Source organism: Notolepis coatsorum (genome assembly GCF_963971535.1).
Source record: "Notolepis coatsorum genome assembly, chromosome: 12".
NCBI classification, from domain to species: Eukaryota; Metazoa; Chordata; class Actinopteri; order Aulopiformes; family Paralepididae; genus Notolepis; species Notolepis coatsorum.
The window spans coordinates 120,205,788-120,227,110 of record NC_140176.1 but is presented as its reverse complement, the minus strand read 5'-3'; positions in this window follow the sequence as shown (position 1 = coordinate 120,227,110).

Here is a 21,323-nt window from a genome sequence, read left to right as displayed (position 1 = left end):
AACATTCAACATTCAGAGTAGCAAATGATTATTAAATCGCAACAGTTTACATTCCGGAACTCTTTTGACATTTTGTTATGTGGTTATGTGGTTTACATTCTGGAACTCTTTTAACATTTCGTTATGTGGTTAACGTTACCACCTGGAACTCTTTTCCCTCATTTCCCCCCCCTGAAAGGCCATGAGTGTGACATCATGTCAACTCACAAGTCCAGTCTGACAACTGGCCTAAGGATCCGTCCAGACCTGGACTGTGACAGTCCTTCAGTACCAGCAGGCACGTCGACACTGGTGTTACCTGGCTCTTGACCGGTGTCCTTGGGAACAGGTGAGACTGGTGCTGTGCTCCCAACTGGCCCTGGAGAGGGTACCCCCTGGAGGTGGCGCCGGGTGCGCCGGAATGATGCTCCCTGCTGTGTCTCAATGATGTAAGGGCGTGGCGTGACACTCTCGCTGGTCACTACTGCAGGGGCTGTCCAGGATTTCTGGTGGTCCAGCTTGGTGAGGACATTACCACCAGGCTGTAGTGGAGGTAGGGCTCTCGCCCTGTGACGTCGGTTGTAGTAGAAGGCTTGCTTCTTCTTTTCAGCCTCGTCCTTCTGCTTGATCTGTCGCTTGTCTGGCCATGAGGCCTGCAAGTTCCTCTCGAGTGTAGGCAGTGTCGTTCTCATTTTCCGACCCATCAGAAGTTCAGCTGGGCTGGCCCCTGTGGTGCTACATGGTGTCGACCTGTAGCACATGAGTGCGATGAGAGGGTCCTTCTGTTTCAGGATTTGCTTTGCAGTCTGCACCGCCCTCTCCGCGTGACCAGATATGTTTGAAGTCAAGCTCACAGGCTAGGTCTCGAAACTCGGCGCTCAAGAACTGTGGCCCGTTGTCGCTTACGATCACATCCGGGACGCCATAGCGGTCGCACGTTGTTTTCAGCTTCAGAGCGACTTGAGAACTGGTTGTCGTTGTCATGTGCAGTATCTCTATATATCTAGAGTAGTAGTCTGAGATTATCAAGTAGCTCTGTTTGTTATGCTCACATAGGGCTGGGCGATATGGCAAAAAATTATATCGCGATAACGATATGATAATGTTATCATATCACTCGATATCGATAATTATTATTAAGTAAACATTTTTTTATTTTTTTTAAACAACGCTGTATGTTTATTTTGCAGCAATTCTTTGTCGTTGCCACCATCTTTAGTGTTACATCCCCTCACACTCTAGTTCTCAGGCTGCAGCTGGTTTAAAAGCGAAAGTAAACCGGCTTCTCTGCTGGCTGTGGCTCCAGGGGAGTTGAACAGTTCTGGCTCTGCTAGTTTCTTTTCTATCTTTTGGCGCTTTTTTGGTGGACAAACCACCGCACATGTGCACCGTGACTCGTGACTGGAGTCTAGCTCTGCTAGCACACATAGCCTACTGTGTACAGTCGGTTTCAAACTGTATTTTAAATTAGAAAGCAAACAAAATAAATGGACAAGAGAAAAAGAAATCTCAATTTGGTCAGTATTGTCATTTGGACAAGCAAAGCCATTACTTTAAGTTGTAGGCAAGAAAGACACTGCCTCTGGTTTTAAAACTGCCCTGTTGCAGGTCACAAAAATCGATATTTTTTTTCCCGGATATCGATTATTAAAATATATCGCGATATTTATCGTTATCGTTATATCGCCCAGCCCTACGTCTTTCTTTACCTTCAACTAAGGTCAGCGCTGAGGGCGCATGGCGTGCCGTGGGCTCAAGCTTTGCACTAGGGATGCACCGATATGAAAATTGGCCACCGATACCGATACCGATTGTTCAACTAACACTATCGGCCGATACCGATACCAATATTTGTATATTTGTATATAAGTATTTGTAATTTTTTTTAATTTTTCTTTTAATTTTTTTTTAATTTATTTTTAATTTTTTTATGAAACTACTGTATATTTGTATGTGTATGTTTGTATTTGTAGGCCTCTTTACTTACTTAAAAAAAGGAAACATCAAGAAATATGTTTATGGTATCACTATCTCTCTCCCAGTATCGTCTGGCGGCCTGCAGAGGGATACTATTTTCTCAACCAGAGCTTTCAACCAATGCAATGGAACCATTCTGGCGGCCTGCAGCGGGATACTATTCTCTCAACCAGAGCTTTCAACCAATGCAATGGAACCATTTTGATTGACAGTCGATTCGGCCAATTACGCCACACCGCTAGCACCCACCTCCTGCTGTTCTTACCACCAATCGGCAAGCGTTGATTCATTTTCTACTTTCGGGCATGCCGCCATTGATCTGCTTGCGACTCACTCGAGAGCACATCACAACAAACTTAACGTAGCTAATACCTTAGCTGCCCGGCCCGCCGACCAGCGCTCCACAGCATGACCAAATGAGACATAATGATTTTACTGCAACAAATGTTATAATAAAACAAAGCCTTTCTATACATTTGTCTGGTTGAAAACTTTATTAACAGATTGCAGAATGGGTAGTTTGGTACGGAATGAGCAACGGAGCTATGAACGGAATAATGCCTTGCTTACTTGCTGTGTTCGGGTAAATAATATGCTGATGTTATATTGAACGTGTAACACTAACTATATAACGTTATTAACTAACTAGCTACCGTACCGGGAGCTCACGTTGATGCCTGGATGGTGCTAACTAACTAGCTACCGTACCGGGAGCTCACGTTGATGCCTGGATGGTGCTAACTAACTAGCTACCGTACCGGGAGCTCACGTTGATGCCTGGATGGTGCTAACTAACTAGCTACCGTACCGGGAGCTCACGTTGATGCCTGGATGGTGCTAACTAACTAGTAGTGGGTAGTTGGGTACGGAATGATCAACAGAATGGAACTGAGCTATGAACGGACTCAGAGTAATACCTTGCTGCTATGGGTAATAATAATATGCTGATGTTATTGTCCGTGTAACACTAACTATATAACGTTAATGCCACAAAACGAATGCCTTGTTAATCATAAGTAGTAACTGTGATGCAGTAGCTTGTGTGTGTGTGTGTGGGGGACGGCGGGCGTTGTGCAGGTAGGTCGCAAGTGAACTTTTTTTTTTTGCCTTTTGACACTACACAAATTGATGCTTATTTATCGGCGACTGCTATCGGCACATTTGAGCTTATCGGCCGATAGGCTGATAGCAGTCAACAAGGCACTTATCAGATACCGATACCCGACCGATATATCGGTGCACCCTTACTTTGCACCCACACCCCTTCCTCAGGCTCATAGTGGACAGGTTGACCTCCAGAGGGTTTGTCTCAGACTTTTATATGCTCTTAATTCAATCCACGTATAAAAATGTATCATTGGATACAATCTGGCGTGTGGATATCCCGGAGTTGGACCCCGTGTTTGACTGGGATGATGTTTGGGCAAATGTGGCATTGTCTTCCCGCAACCCCAATCACCAGCAAATTAATTTTAATTATATTCATAGGACCTATCTTACACCTAGGAAGCTATTTGCTATGGGACTGATAACCGACTCTCGGTGCACTTTGTGCTCTCAAAAGGCGCTTCTGGAGGTCAATAACGGACAAACTTTCAGATCTGTGTGGCTTAACTATCCCATTCACAGCTGTTACGCTACTCCTGAACGATATAACAACACTACCTGCGTCCGTACAACTGAAAAGGGTTGTCCTAGCGGGCGTCACAGCAGCGAAGAAGCTAATAGCATTGAGGTGGAAGGAGCCTGAGAAGCTCACAGTGATTAACTGGTCCCTAACACTGTTGGATGTGATTTATCTTGAGATATCCACAGCGCGGGTGATTGGGGTGGGGCAGGCTGGGATTGACCTGTGGTTCGCAGCAGCTGAGAAGGTCAGGACCGCCGTGTGCGGCTGAGCGGGGTTGGGGTGCTTGATCGGGGGAGTCCGGCGGTCTCATGGGAGGGGGAGGAGGAAATGTCTTGTCTGTCTTGTCTTTTGTTATGTCTTGAATTTAACTGGGGATTTTATTGGGGGGCAGCTATTTAGCTATTTCTTCACTATTTGGTCATTTATTAGATAGCACCCCTTGAAATCTTTATTTTTTTTTAAATTTAAAAAGGTTGAACTCTATTTTCTTTTCTTTTTGTCTTTATAATTTATAAATTGTTATTTCTGTATTATTATTGTTTTTGTTATTTTCCTGTGAAGTTCTGTGTATTGTGATTGTGGTTAATGTGTTGTCTTGTTTCATGTCATTAATAATAAAAAATATTTTATCAAAAAAAAAAACCTTTAGCTACAAACCTGGCTTTGTACTTGTCGTGGCCTTCAATACCCTCCTTGATTGAGTACACCCATTTCCCTCCCACTGTCTGTCTGCCCTCTGGTAACTTGGTTAGAGTAAAGGTGTGGTTGTCCTCTAGGGACCTCATCTCCTCATCCATTGCTCTCTCCCATTTTCTCGACTCAGGGGACACCATCGCCTCTTTAAAGGTCTGAGGGACTCCACTCACTACTCTGTAGCAGTAATCAATGCTGGTAAGTGTACTGTCATCCTCGTCACTTCCTCTCCGGGCGTAGTCTTTCAGATACTTTGGGGGTTTGTGTTCCCGTGAGGGATACCTCCCACTGCATGAGGCACGTGACATCACCCTTGGGTGCTCCTCGTCATCCTCCTCTGGGGGTTGCTGACTGTCTGTCTGCACGTCCGTGCTCAGTACACTAGGCTGTGGTGTCTCTTTCTTCACACCTCACTCTGGAGTCCAACTCTGGCTCCTCTGTCTGTGTCTCGTTTTAACATGTTGTCTTTGTGACAAATTTGACTAGCCTGTGTTTTTGCACTTTCCCTTTACCGGGATAATAGACTAGAAAAGCGGGGCTTCCTTTGCCGTGCCGTACAAAGAGTCCTTTTTCACATCTGGACTCAAGCTTTCCTCTGTCCTGCTGGTAAGCATAACACACTGATCCAAATTTGTGCATTCTAGCTAGATTACACTTTTTCCCTGTCAGTGCTGTATACAGGGTGATGCCTGTGTGCTTATTAAAACACCTGTTTCTGGTCTAAGCAGCTTCTTGTACCGCATAGTGCCATAGACTCTTCGGTAAGTTACTATCTAGCTTACACCTAGCCATTTCGACAAGAGTGCGCCATTCCCTCTCTGCTATCCAGTTCTGGTGTGGGGAGTAAGGACATGACGTCTCGTGTCTTATCTTGTTCTTCTCAACAGTGATTTGAACTCTGTTTGTGAACTCTGTTCCGTTGTCGGACCTTAAACATCTTATGTTACCATAAGGGGCTACATCTACAAGGAATTTCTCCATGGCCTGGAGTGCGTCACTCTTTGCTTTGAGAAAGTAAACAAACACTGCCCCTGTACACACATCTGTAAAAGACTGTACATAGTTAAAGCCACCTATGGACTCGTTTCTTACTGGACCGGCTAGATCTGTGTTAACTAGCTCAAGTGGTCTCTTTACTTTTTCTGTGGGACCCCTGTTCCTCGATTGAGTGAACTTCCCCTTTATACACACTTCACATTCCTTGTAAGGTCTATGCTTTTCACCTTTAATGTGCATGCCTTCTGTCACTGCTTGCAGTTTCAGTAAATCCTCATAATTGCAATGACCCATGATCTCATGCCATGTCTGGATATCATGACTAACAGTCACATTACACTTATCATTATCATTACACTCTGTTTGTAGATAATACATTCTCTTGTACACTTCAATGTTAAATCGCGTACCGTCAGGTTTTACAAGAACATCTTTACCTTCACTGAAGAACACTTTGGCGCCGTTAGCAGTAGCAGACTTTACTGAGAATAGTTCTTGCGGGAACGAAGGTGTGTAGAGAGCGTTCTTTAATGTCACTTTACACCGGCGCCCCTCACTGTTTATGAGGCATACCTGTGCGTCTCCTCTCCCCTGCGCCAACCCGAAAGTGCGCTTTCCGTCTGCCAGCTCCATGCTGTGTCTCTCCGGCTCGAAGGTGTTATCAAAGTTCTTGAATCGGTTCCTGTCGTTGATGATGTGGGACGACGTACCTGTGTCCATGATCAGTCCCTTCCTTTGGAACTGCTGCTGCCGCGTTGACTGGGTGACGTACGTTGTCTGCGCCCCGAAGATGAAGTCCTCTCGTCCTGCTGCTCTCCGGGCGTCATCTCGACTCGCCTCATGTCCACCGTTGCCGCCATCTTGTCCACAGCCGCCATCTTGTCCACAGCCGCCATCTTGTCCATAGCCGCCATCTTGTCCATGGCCGCCATCTTGTCCATGCGTGTATCGAGCGCTCTGGTCTTGTTTCTTTCTGCACGCTTTGTCTGTGTGCCCCGTGGATTTGCAGAAGCTACACCAAACAGTCTTTGTGCAGTTAGCTTTCCGATGCCCTTTTTCTCCGCATCGCCAACACGCCAGCTCCGTCGGGGGTCTGGTCTTCTCTCTCGGTGCCGCCCGGGCCTTCAGCACCCTCTCTCCCACCTCCATGGCGACTGGGTGTGTGTCTTCTGAGGCCTCAAAGTTCCGCAGCTTGGCTTTGAACTCCCCCAGCGACATGTCCGCTGAACCGTGTGTCACCAGTAGTGTGAACGGTTTGTACAGCTCCGGTAGTCCTCTCATAATCATCGCCATCATTAGTCCATCACTCTGTGCTTCTCCTGCACTCTTCAGCGCTGTAATGATCTGCTCTGCCCTGATGACGTATTCGGTCACCGTCTCGGTGTGCGCTTTCTTCAGCGCGGTCAGTGTTATGTAGAAGGATACGATTCGGGGTCTTCCTCTCCCGATATAGTGTTCTCTCAACACTTTCAGGCTCTCTCGGCCTTGGTCCTTAGTGTCGCGGAATATCAGCCCCAAGCTCGTGTCGTCCAGGAGTGTTTCCAACTCGCAGTATGTGTCTGCATTCTGCTTGGTATCCTGGGCTTGTGCTTCCGCCGTTAGGTCTCCTGTGTAACTTGTTCTTGTCAGAGACCAGCAGGGCTGAATCGTCCGCGAACAGGAACAAGTTGCAGTCACAAGCTGACGACATGTCATTTGCATAAATTAGGAACAGTAGCAGTCCTAGGCCATGGTTAGACTAGTGTTTTTGTGTTCGTTTTTTGAATACGTTTGAATATGTTTGCTGTCCCTATTAGATAGAAATGCCGTTTTGGCAGGAAACGTTTTGGCCCTACTGAAAACGCTAAATTGTGTTTCCGTTTTGGAATAACGCCAAAAACTTGCCGACAACGTGTCGTGTAATCTGCGCGGAGCCGTTGTTGCTCAACGCCCATGCGCAGTAGATACCGGCATCTGCGTGCCCTCACCAACGTCCGGTGACAACAGAGCTGTCTCAATAGCTGCAGCTACCATGTGTTGTCAAGTTATTGTTATAAGGACCCCAGTCCAAGCTACAACAGTCTGCATTCCCTTAACAATTGTTTGTATTGAGCCGTATTGTATTGTACCCATTATGCAATATGTTAAATAAAGTTTACATCCATTCATTCTGCTAGCATTACCGATTGCATGAGCAGCTGGCTAACGTGAGCTAGCGTTAGCTATCAGCAGGGAGCGAAATTAACTTTTTGACTCACCGGCCAGTGGCGGGTAGATGGGAATAATCTACCCACCAAGCATATTTCTTACCTGCCAAATTTTTTTTGATTAAAAAAAATATATATAGGGGAGCTCCAGTAGCTCACCGCGTATCTCAGCGCTATTTCGGCGTCGGGGACAACCGTGCGCGTCACGGATCTGGGGTACACGAGTTCGACTCCCGGACTCGCCGTATTTTCTCAGTGTCTTTCCCCCGATCTATATCCTATTCAACCTGTTTCTGTCGGTCATGCTTGACCAGAAAAAGCGATAAACGCTAAAAAGAACCAGCTGACTGGTCAAAGTTTAAAAAAGAAAAAAATATATATATATATTTTATATACATTTTTTTTTAAAATAAAATATATATTATATAATCATACTTGTAGTTGTATTATCTGCGAGACATCGCCACCACGCAATAAGTCAAAATGCTCGCTATCTGCAAACAGCTCCACTGTCTGTGTGTATACTTGAGTAGCCTCCAGCTCCAGCAAGGATTCTCCGGCCCTGCAGCTAGACCCTATATTCAGCTAGACCCTACATTCAGCATGCAAGGATTCTCCGGCGATGCAGCTGGACCCTATTGGTATAACGTTACGGTTCTTTTGTCAAATCACATTCAACATGCCCTCAGCTAGAATACGCATTCAATCAATGTTATAAGACATTGATATCAGGAGCTATCTGTAGCTACTGCTAGCCCGGTAGATAACGTTAAGACAATTTAGTTTACTGGGACAGATAGATCTAATGTGAGCTAGCTAACGTGAGCTAGCTAACGAGGGAACGGAGATATTATGCACTCGAGTCGACTATTGCTGGAGCATTTGTTGATATCAGCAGCTATCAGTAGCTAGCCAGCTAGATACCGTTAGACAATGCCTCGTCATGTATTAAACTAAAAGTGAATAGTTGACTGGGTCATTGTTTAAACAGTAACGGTAGCTCATGGAGGTCCGATATAGACTAGAGCAGACTGCCCGCATATCGCAATGGTAGCGTTTCAGGAAGTAAACAAGCCAAATGAGAGCTTCCGATTGGTCATTTGCTTTCTTTCTCATGAAACCAGTCACGTCACTCTACTGTGATTGGACCGTTGACTTGAGTGCAATGTGGGACTTGTAGTTTTTTAACGATCTCGCGGCGGAGAAAAAAAAGATGAGAGAGGCTATAATCTGTACTCGCACAATCAAAATAAGAGTATCGTTATGAACTACACGTCTACACGCCACACGGCGGGCAGCCCTCTAAGTGTCAAGCGCCAAAGGTAAAAACTGAGCGCCCCTGGCGGGCGGCGGGCTTTAGTTTCGGTCCCTGGCTATCAGACCCTGTTAGCTCAAGCTCTTCTTTCAATCTTAATAAGCATTAAACAAAATGGCCCAGTCATCTATTCACTTTTGTTTAATACACGAGGCGTTGTCTCTAATGTTATCTAGCTACTGATAGCTCCCGATATCATCAGTTTGGTGCTGGCTGGTTAACGTGAGCTAGCGTTAGCTGCTAGCCACAATGCTATACTGTTATACTGGCATATTCCATTCACGTTAGCATGTAGCTAACAATGTAGCTAACAACATCGCCGATCTTTTTTGAGACTAAACTATCCGCTCTTGGTGGTCACTTGTGTTGATGTTAGTTTTGTTTCATCAACAAATGAGAGGCAGAACACAGTGAATGTATCCGTTTTGTTTATTGCACTTTTATTACACTTTGCTGAAAAATAAGTGCTGCATAGGCATTTAAAGATGGCGGCTTGTTGACATTTTCTTTACAGAAAGTGTATTGGCACATTCAAGTTCTGATTGGTTGAAAATTGCCTTCATGTTCGCCACCTACTGCCATCTACTGCTTTGGCATTGTACTACATCACTGTGCTCAGGAGGCAAAACGAATGTCTAACTCTGCTGCCACTACGTTGCCACCTGGAAAAGCGAAACTCATCTTCAAAACGAAACGAAAACATCAGTCAGTCTAACTGCAGCCCTAGTATGCTTCCTTGTGGAACACCACAGCTCACTGGGAGGGGGGGGGGTAGGAGATACCGTTTACCTCCACCATCTGTTCTCTCCCTTCCAGGTAGGATTGCATCCAGTTCACTGATCGACTATCAAAACCAATTGCTTTTAGCTTGTCAATCAGAATGGAGTGATTGACAGTGTCGAAGGCCTTTTGAGAAATCTAAGAGAAATCTTTTGGCAATGTTGGTGAATGAGGCCCAATGATCAAACTTGAAACTTGGGTGCTGCAGTATTGAGTGCATAAACATGAGACATATTACTATAGTAGGAGTGTATGGTAGTATAGGACAGTAAGAAGGTTAGTGTTTTTTTCATTTCAGATATTGATTGAAGAAGTGTGTTTTTAGTCGACAGCAAAAGATTGATCAGGATTCGGCTGTCCTGACTGGTGCAGTCATGTGTCAAATGCTCCTTTTTTCGTTTTCATCATATTTAGTCACCTTCATTTATTTTTTCATTTAGTCAGTTTGTCAACTACAGGTCTGAGCATTTTAGTCTAGGATTCATTACAACTTATAGTAAGTAGGGTCCATCTCACTCTCAGGGCTAGATCCACAAAGAGCTGGGCTGTCCATTCTTCTGTATTCATCATAAACTTGTGTTGTGTGTGGCTTATCTGTGTTTCACGTCTTGATGAGCTGTCGGCATGAGCAGGGTAGGTAGGTATGGTTCACACATGTCAGAGTTTGACTCACTCCCCCCAGGTAACACACAACGCCATGGTTCTTCAGATACTGGTGACTTTATTTTCTCTTCAATAATCTCCAATCCACACATCAAACTGTACAAAAGGTATATACACAATGTAACATACATAAATAATACAAATACATCTGTAGACAGTGGCATGCCAATATGCTATATACATTATGCAAATGTATAATTTAACTCCTCGCTATACCACCTACCAAAACTCTTCACTGGCTTGTCCCTTATAGATGGAATTTCCTATTCATCTACGTACAACTTTCTCTCTACTACCTTCCCTCTGGTCAATGAAATGCTTCTTGATTTACTAGGTTTAAGACGGCGCGGGTTTTCCCAAACCAGAAACCTTGGGTGGACAGCACTATAAGAACAGCCCTAAACTCACGCACCACGGCTTATAACCTGGGCAGAGAGTCAGGAAATATGGAAGAATACAAGGCTTCAGTCTACACTCTGCGCAAGGCTGTTAAACTTGCTAAGAGGACATATGCTGAGAAACTGGAGACACAAATGGCACAAAACGACACAAGAGGCTTGTGGAGGGGACTGAAGACAATAACTGACTACAAAGTCAGCGCCCCCGCAATGGGGAGCGACGACGCCTCTCTAGCGGACAAACTCAACTCCTTCTACGCTCGGTTCGGTGTAGACAGTGTCGCCGCTAGCCCTCTGGCTAGTGACGTCACTGGCGCACCGGCTGTTGTGGAGGGGGGGGGGCAACCGCGGGGGGGCGGGGGCGCTCTCTCGTTGTCGGAACACAGTGTGAGAAGAGCATTTATGCAGGTGAACACCAGGAAGGCTGCAGGCCCAGATGGTATAACAGGACGCATACTTAAGTCCTGTGCAAACCAGCTTGCCCCGGTGTTCACCGCCATATTTAATCAATCCCTGGCGGAGTCAGTAGTCCCTGCCTGCTTCAAGATGTCTACCATCATCCCTGTACCGAAGAAACCCTCCCCAACATGTCCAAATGATTACAGACCGGTGGCACTCACCTCTGTGGTCATGAAATGTTTCGAGAGGCTGGTCAAGGACCACATTTGTGCCTCTCTCCCCAGTGATATGGACCCTATGCAATTTGCATACAGGACAAACAGGTCCACTGATGACGCGGTCTCCCAGGTACTGCACAGCACTCTCTCCCACCTTGACCGTCAGAAGGGGGGCTATGTGAGACTGTTGTTCATTGACTACAGCTCAGCGTTCAACACCATAGTCCCCACCAGACTGGTGGACAAGCTGATCGAGCTAGGCCTGAGCTCCGCCCTGAGCGCCTGGGTACTGGACTTTCTGAGTGAAAGACCCCAGGCGGTCAGGGTGGGGGGTCAGACCTCCAACACCATCACCCTGAGCATCGGGTCCCCCCAGGGCTGTGTTCTAAGCCCCCTGCTGTACTCACTCTACACACACGACTGTGTGGCCAAGTTCAGCTCCAACTCCATTGTGAAGTTCGCCGACGACACGGTGGTGGTGGGGCTGATCTCGGACAACGACGAGAAGGCCTACCGGGAGGAGGTTGAGGTACTGGAACGTTGGTGCCAGGACAACAGCCTGCTCCTGAACATTGGTAAAACCAAGGAGCTGATCGTGGATTATAGGAGAGGACAGCGGGAGACACACACACCACTGAGGATTAACGGGGCTACCGTGGACAGGGTGAGCAGCTTCAAGTACCTGGGGGTCCACATCTCAGAGGACCTGACATGGTCAACACACATAGGCACAGTAGTAAAGAAAGCGAAGCAGCGCCTCTACCACCTGAGACAGTTAAGGAAGTTCAGAGTATCGGGGAAGATACTTCAGTCCTTCTACTCAGGAGCTGTAGAGAGCATCTTGACCGGAAACATCACTGCCTGGTATGGGAACAGCACGGCACAGGACAAGAAGGCCCTACAGAGTGTGGTGCGCTCAGCCGAGCGTACCACGGGTATTGCGCTACCTCCCCTGCAGGCTCTATACAACAAGAGGTGCAAATCCAGAGCCTGCAGGATAATGAAAGACCCCCACCACCCCAATAACAGCCTGTTCCAGCTGCTGAGGTCAGGCAGACGCCTGCGAATTCTAGAGACTAAGACGGAGAGGCTTAGGCTAAGCTTCTTCCCCCAGGCCATCAGAGCCTTGAACAATGAACATTGAGAGACACAGAAACTGAACTATCCACACACAAGTACATACACGACACGCACGCTGAGCACGCTCACACACTAGCAGCCACTTTAACACTCATGCCGCACACACGCACACTTATGGCCAGAGGAAAGGCCACTTAAAATAGTATAACATCAGGAACAGTGTATTGCACTACTAAAGCTAACTAGCATGTCCTATATGCTCTGTAAATACTAATGTACAGATACCGAGATGGCACACCATGTACCTGTTTATTGCACTGTTTATTGGATTCTATTAATATGTTGTACCACTGTATTTTATTGGATTCTATTATATGTTGTACCACTGTATTGCACATCGTCGCGGGCAAGACCAGCCGCATTTCATTGTATACCTGTATGCCGTGACAATTAAAACTCTTGAATCTTGAATCTTGAATCTTGAATCTTAATCTTCATCCTAGCCCACTTGAGATTATCACTTAACTTCTCTAGTAACCTTTTTGTACAAGGCACTGGTCACTAGTGTCATGTCATCCATGTACGCCCTAATAGGTGGGAGGCGCAGCCCGCCCTGCCGTCTCTCCCCACCAGGAGGCGCAGCCCGCCCTGCCCTCTCTCCCCACCCACCCCCCATTTTGAGGCTCTAATTATTACTTCCATCGCCATTGTGAATGCTAGCGGGTAAATTGTACACCCTGCCATAATGCCTATCTCTAGTCTCTGCCATGCTGTTGTAAACTCTGTAGTACTAAAGCACATTATAATATCTTGGAAGTATGCTTTTATCAAGTTCACAATCATGGCAGGCACCAAATAAGGCTATGCGGTACTGAGCCAAACGCATTTGCCAGGTCTAAAAATACCACCTGTAAATCTCTTTTCTCCATCTTGGCTGATTGAATCTGGTGCCATATCATGCTTGTGTGTTCTATTCATCCGGCAAACCCTGTTTTCTGCACTGCTGTGTCTATTTAACAATTCATTTCCAGGTAGTTTGCTAGCCTCTGTGCCACTACAGTAAAGAAAATCTTACTGTCTACATTCAGGAGGGATATATTCAGAAACTGGCTTAACAGTGAGGACTCTTTCTCCTTGGGGATTAGGATTCCTTCTGCTCTAACCCAAGCTTTTGGTATAACCTGTTTGTCCCATACTACTCTCGATAACCTCCACAAGAATCTGAGTACATCAGGCGCACTTTTATAAACCCGGTGGGGGACTCCATTCGCCCCTGGGGCTTATATTCTGGCTCTGTACAACACCATAATGGACTTCATGGACTGGCCCCGGTATTCACTGACATATTTAACCTGTCCTTGGAACAGGCTGTCATCCCCACCTGTCTGAAGAAGTCCACTATCATCCCTGTACCCAAAAAATCCAAGCCTGCTTGCCTCAACGACTACCGCCCTGTAGCTCTCACCTCTATAGCCATGAAGTGCTTTGAGAAGCTAGTAAAGGGCTACATCTGCTCCTCTCTCCCCATCAACCTGGACCCCCTGCAATTTGCATACCGCCCCAACAGGTCCACGGAGGACACCATAGCCCATGTGCTGCACACAGCAGCATCACACCTGGACAAGAGGCCGGGGAACTATGTGAGAATGCTGTTCATCGACTACAGCTCAGCATTCAATACCATAGTCCCCTCCAAACTCATAGCCAAGCTCAGGGACCTGGGCTTGAACTATGACCTCTGCCAGTGGGTCTTGGACTTCCTGACGGGCAGACCCCAGGTGGTGAGAGCAGGCAACTGCACCTCCTCATCCATCACCCTCAACATAGGGGCCCCCCAGGGCTGTGTTCTGAGTCCCCTCCTCTACTCCCTGTACACACATGACTGTGTGGCACAGCGGAACAACAACACAATCATCAAATTTGCTGACGACACAGTAGTGGTGGGCCTGATCTCTGCAAATGATGAGAGGGCCTACCTGGAAGAGGTCAAGGTCCTAGCGGGATGGTGTCAAGAGAACAGCCTCTCCCTGAACGTCAGCAAAACAAAGGAGATGATTGTGGACTTTAGGAGGTCGGGGGTCAGGGACTACAGCCCCCTCAGCATCGACGGGGCACCGGTTGAGAGAGTTTTAAGTACCTCAGAGTCCACATATCCGAGGACTTGACATGGACCACACACATTGACAGTGTTGTGAAGAAGGCACGGCAACGCCTCTACTTCCTCAGGCGCCTAAGGAAGTTCCAAGTCAGTCAGAAGATCCTTAAGAACTTCTACTCATGTACAATAGAGAGCATCCTGACTGGCAATATCACCTCCTGGTTTGGGAATAGCACCGCACAAGACCGTAGCAGACTACAGAGAGTGGCCCGTTCAGCCGAACGCACAATTGGAGGGGGGCTTCCCACTCTCCAGATAATTTACAACAAGCGGTGCATGGGTAAGGCTAAGAGAATTATCAAATACTCCAGCCACCAAACTGCCTCTTTGAACTGCTGCGGTCAGGCAGCCTGTATCAGTTCCGCAACCGTTTCCATTTCCGGGGTAGGCCTGATTGGCCGTGACAGGCACGTGACCCGCCGCGGCCACGCCCCGCGGCAGCCCCAGGACGCGGCAAGGCGAGGCTGCTGTGTTTCACCGCTGCTTTCCGCCTTCAACGCCGCAGCAGCAAATTGTCATCACTTTCCCCACTGAGTTACCATACGCTATACAATATACTATGCAATGTACTAATATACAATACGGCTCACTTTTCCCACTTCAATGACAGAGCCGCTGTTTAATAATATTGTCGCGGCGGAGCTCCGTCGCGGCAGCATTATGTAGCAGTAATCCCCCCTTTTTTACCATCGACAACTAGCTCAACTGGCAGCGCTGCCTTGCTGTCGATCCTGCGGTCCGTTGGTCACAAGTTCGATTCCCTTACATTTTTTTCTTTCTTTTTTAACGTGCATTCTTTTGATTGTTTTGATGTGAAAAGTGATGCTGCATAAGGCGTCTGCACTTAGCACTGACTGAGAAAGTACATAATAGTTCTACTTTGACGTTTTAATGTTGGACCAAAGCAGGTCTCTGGAGCGCAACAGTAAGAAGCATTTGCACTGCAACGCGTACACCTTACTGTAAATTGTACCTCATCCCATTTCTGCTTTGCACTATAGCGTATTGTATATTGGTACATTGCATAGTATATTGTATGGTACAGTAACAGTCTCTGGAGCGCAACAATAAGAAGCATTTGCACTGCAACGCGTACACCTTACTGTAAATTGTACCTCATCCCATTTCTGCTTTTCACTATAGCGTATTGTATATTGGTACATTGCATAGTATATTGTATGGTACAGTAACAGTCTCTGGAGCGCAACAGTAAGAAGCATTTGCACTGCAACGCGTACACCTTACTGTAAATTGTACCTCATCCCATTTCTGCTTTGCACTATAGCGTATTGTATATTGGTACATTGCATAGTATATTGTATGGTACAGTAACAGTCTCTGGAGCGCAACAGTAAGAAGCATTTGCACTGCAACGCATACACCTTACTGTAAATTGTACCTCATCCCATTTCTGCTTTGCACTATAGCGTATTGTATATTGGTACATTGCATAGTATATTGTATGGTACAGTAACAGTCTCTGGAGCGCAACAGTAAGAAGCTTTATGTACTTTCTCAGTCAGTGCTAAGTGCAGACGCCTTATGCAGCATCACTTTTCACATCAAAACAATCAAAAGAATGCATGTTAAAAAAAAAAAAAAAAATGTAAGGGAATCGATCGACAGCAAGGCAGCGCTGCCAGTTGAGCTAGTTGTCGATGGTAAAAAAGGGGGGATTACTGCTACATAATGCTGCCGCGACGGAGCTCCGCCGCGACAATATTATTAAACAGCGGCTCTGTCATTGAAGTGGGAAAAGTGAGCCGTATTGTATATTAGTACATTGCATAGTATATTGTATAGCGTATGGTAACTCAGGGGGAAAGTGATGACAATTTGCTGCTGCGGCGTTGAAGGCGGAAAGCGGCGGTGAAACACAGCAGCCTCGCCGTGCCGCGTCCTGGGGCTGCCGCGGGGCGTGGCCGCGGCGGGTCACGTGCCTGTCGCGGCCAATCAGGCCTACCATGGAAACGGTTGCGGAACTGATACAGGCGGTCAGGCAAGCGATACCGGAGTCTCATGGCAAGCACAGAAAGACTCAGAAGAAGCTTCTATCCCCAGGCCATCAGGTTGCTCAACGAACAATAACACTATGCAACAACCATCAAATGCACTCACAGCACACACATCCACACGCACACACTCACTTTAAACAAACAACTCACTGCAGCATCCACTCTACACACTTTAGAACACCTAAACACACTTTATATTTATTGGCAAAGAATTTGCACTACAACCCATACCTCAGTACACCTTACTGTAAATTGTACCTAAATTGTACCTCATCCCATTTCTGCTTTGCACTATATAGTATATTGTATATTAGTATATTGTATAGTATATTGTATGGTAACTCAGTTACTTCTACTCTGCATTGAACATTGTACATATGTACATACTGAACACTTGTGTCTACGTACGTGACTTCTATTTTATACTTGCTATACTTATTTTATTTTATACTTATCTTTTTTGTCTAGCACAGTCTCTGGAGCGTAACAGAAAGAAGCATTTTGTATAAAAGTATTCTGTACTTCTGTATGACAACTAATAAAGAAACTTGAACTTGAACTTCAAATGATATCAAGGTGTGCTTCAAGTGCAGACGTTCAGATTTAATTTGAAGGTATTCACCAAATCAGGTGAACAGTGTAGGAGTTTTTACATGTGCCCCAACTCAAGTATAAAAATAATAATAATAATAATTGGTCAAGCTAACAATCCATAAGTATTTCAGCTATCCATAGTTACCTTGTTTAGTTTGGAGAACCGCAAGTCTCACTCTGTTTGTTTACATTCTCACCTCCTGACAACATCTGATCAACCTCCAAGTTGTGATTGACAGCGTGATGAGGACATGTCCTCATTGTATTAAATAGGCTAATTCTGTAGCCAAGCAGTAATGGATTGAAAGCACTTGTGTTTTTACTCTCAGTTGCAGAGTTTCACTTAATGCTGAAAAGTTATCTACTGCATCTTAATGTTTGTTATTCATATTATTATTCCTCCCTGCAGACCCCCCACAGCTCTCTGTCTGTGAAGAGGAGGTTCCCCCTGAGCAGCAGGAGAGGAGCCCCAGTCTGAGCCAGGAGGAGCCAGAGCCCCTACAGATGAAAGAGGAACAGGAGGAACTCTGGAGCAGTCAGGAGGGAGAGCAGCTTCAAGGTCTGGAGGAGGCTGATATCATGAAGGTCACATTCAATCCTGTCTCTGTGAAGAGTGAACATGATGAAGAGAAACCTCAGTCCTCATGGTTTAACCAAACCCAGGACCCAGAGTCCCTACAGATTAAAGAGGAACAGGAGGAACTATTTCAAGATCTAGAGGAGGCTGATGGCTCCAAGATGACCTTACACCCTGTGAAATATGAACATGGTGGAGAGAATACTCTGTCCTCACTGCTCAGCCAAACCCAGGACCCAGAGCTCCTACAGATTAAAGATGAACTACATCAAGGGCTGGAAGAAGCTGATGTCTCCAAGATCACAGTAGACTCAGTGAAATGTGAAGATGGTCAAGAGAACGCTCTGTCCTTCCAGCCTCTTCAAACCCAGAGGGAGAAAAACAGAGAAGCTTACTCTTTACCCAGCACCTCAACTGGACAGATGAAAACAGAACCTGATGGGGAGGACTGTGGAGTAGCAGAACTAACCAGTAACTTAGATCCAGCTGGTGATTTAGAACCAACTAGAGATGTCCAGCTTCGCTCTTCAGACTGTTCTGAGACTGATGACAGTGATGATTGGAATGAGAGTGGGGAACCTCAGTCAGGTTTAAAGATACTAATATCAAACAAGAAACAAAAAACATTAAGTTTGTCTCATACAGGAGAGAAACCATTTAGTTGTTCAGTTTGTGAAAAAGGGTTCACTCACAAAAGTAATTTGAAGAGACACATGATAACTCATACAGGAGAGAAACCATTTAGTTGTTCAGTTTGTGGAAAAGGGTTCGGACAGAAAGTTGATTTGAAGATCCACTTGAGAACTCATACAGGAGAGAAACCATTTAATTGTTCAGTTTGTGGAAAGGGGTTCAGACAGAAAGGAAATTTGAAGAGACACATGACAACTCATACAAGGGAGAAACCATTTAGTTGTTCAGTTTGTGGAAAAGGCTTCAGTGAGAAAGGACATTTTAATATCCACATGAGAACTCATACAGGAGAGAAACCATTTAGTTGTTCAGTTTGTGGAAAAGGGTTCGGTGAGAAAGGAACTCTGAAAATACACGTGAGAACTCATACAGGAGAGAAACTATTTGGTTGTTCAGTTTGTGCAAAAGGGTTTTCACAGAAAGGAGATTTGAAGAGACACATGACAACTCATACAGGAGAGAAACCATTTAGTTGTTCAGTTTGTGGAAAAGGGTTTTCACAGAAAGGAGATTTGAAAATACACATGGTGACTCATACAGGAGAGAAACCATTTAGTTGTTCAGTTTGTGGAAAAGGGTTCAGTAAGAAAGGATATTTGAAGATCCACATGAGAACTCATACAGGAGAGAAACCATTTAATTGTTCAGTTTGTGGAAAAGGGTGTTCACAGAAATCAGATTTGAAGAAACACATGAAGACGCATACAGGAGAGAAACCATTTAGTTGTTCAGTTTGTGCAAAAGGGTTCAGACATAAAGGACATTTGAAGATCCACATGAGAACTCATACAGGAGAGACACCATTTAGTTGTTCAGTTTGTGGAAAAGGCTTCAGTGAGAAAGGACATTTGAAGAGACACATGAAGACTCATACAGCAGAGAAACCCTGAAGTTTAAGTTTGTGGAAATGGTTCAGTGATAAAGGGGTTCTGAAAAGACACATGGGAAGTCAGACTGGAGAGAAACTCTGTAGTTGTTTAATTAGTTGGAACAGGTTCAGAGATAAAGGGAATGTAAAAATGCACAAGTCATAGTGTGTAGACCATTTTGCCCTCCAGTTTGGCAAATATTTATTCAGAAAGGTACCTATAAAATTACTTTTTGATCACCCTGCTTGTGGTGACTATTTTCACATTGGTCACACCAATTACTATTTTCTTAGTCTTCTAGTTTATAACAGAAGTATTGGGTTAAAAGCCTATGACTTGATGCAGTAACATCATTCTCCTACACAAGAGCAGAATAGGTCAGGTAAACTGGCTCCCCCTTGTGGTTGATCTACAGTCAGTAGCCACTAGTCAAGAGTATTGAAACAATTTCAGTCATAGATATTTCAGTCATAGATGGTCGTTATTTCTGGTGTGAGGTTGACTAATATCTGAGATGAAAGAAATGAGCCTTTAATAAGCATGTTGCTGCTGGTCATGTATTTGAACATGAAAACAGGGTCCCTTCTAACCTGCGCCCCCAAAAGTGGCCATTTTAGTTTTTCGTTTTTGAGGACTGCATACTTTTTTTGCAAACCAAAATACTATACTTTATTCTTATAGCACATCCATGAGCCTGGTCTCTTTTGAAAGGTACCATCCTGAAGTTTATGATACAAAAAGAAAGATCACTTTTAGTGCTAAAACATAGGTCTGAACTTGAATTGTAGAAAAACGTGTTACTCAAGTTTTTTTGTAGTAGTTAGTAGTCCAGGGTTGGTATTTCCCCAGAAGGTGGTATGGCTTAAAAAACTGCAGAGATCCATAGCCCGAAGCCTTATGTAGTACATGTCCAAATTTCATAAAGATCCATTGAGAAATTAGTGATTAGGAGTGATTTTGGTAAACTGTGTACAAAAGAAAAACTCAGTTTTCTCATAGACTTCAATTCATTCGGCTGTTTTTCTCTTCCTGTTTTCGCTTCTTAGTTTTTCACCTAGATCCCTGATTCGTACATCCCCAGGTCGGGTATCATTGGAAAGCCACACTCATTGGCTACGACCCTCTACAATCATTTTCGAGATCGCCAAATGATTGACGGAACTAGAGTCCCAAGAGTCAGGAGTGGTATTTTGCGCAATACGTGTACTTTGCACAAGCCTCAAATACCGGCATGTAACTCGAGAACCGCTGAACGGATTTTGTCAACTGAAAGGGCTCTCGACAGGCAACAAATGGGACTTTAATTTGATATATATATTGTATTACGAAATATGCACACCGAGCCACTAGTGGTCGCCAAAGTGCCGGTGGGCAAATCGTCCTAAAAAAGGCCCACATGTGGGCCCTTGCATGTTAAGAGGCTGTGCACCCAATAAGTAATTTTTCTCTGTAAACTGTACAGCCTTCCTCTCCTAGTGTTATTGAGGCATTGCAAGCCATTGATAAGAGGAGAACTTTGATCATTTTTCTAAAGCTATCTGCTCCATTGATTATAGAATAAATAACACCTATTTAATCTGGCATAGTTTGTAGGTTTTTGAAAGTCATGACTCATTCCTTTACATAATGGTGAAGATAGAAGTTACTGTATCTCAATAATTACAGACCAATTTCCAAACTATACTGTCTAACAAAAATCCTGTAATCATTGGTAATGAATAATCAACCCAGTGTATTCTGTATTGAGCTCTCAACAGTTAGTTTCAGAGTTAAATTATGTTATTAGGTCTTAAATAGTGTATCTGCTATGGGCAACAGAAAACATTGTGCTGTTCTTTTCATCAATCTGGATTTGATAGAATTCACTGCTTTTAGAGAGATTACGTAGGATTGGTTTTGATTCAACAGGGATCAATTGAACCCTATCCGAGTTCTTACCGGTAACTAAATGTGTTCCAGATGGATCAATGTTGGGTCCTGTCCTGTTCACTATTTCTATTATTGATATTGTCTCATCTCATTTTCATGCAGATGATGCTGTACTGTATTGTTTACAGACTCTAGAATTGGCTGTTGAGAATCTGCCACTTAAGTGCTGAGTAA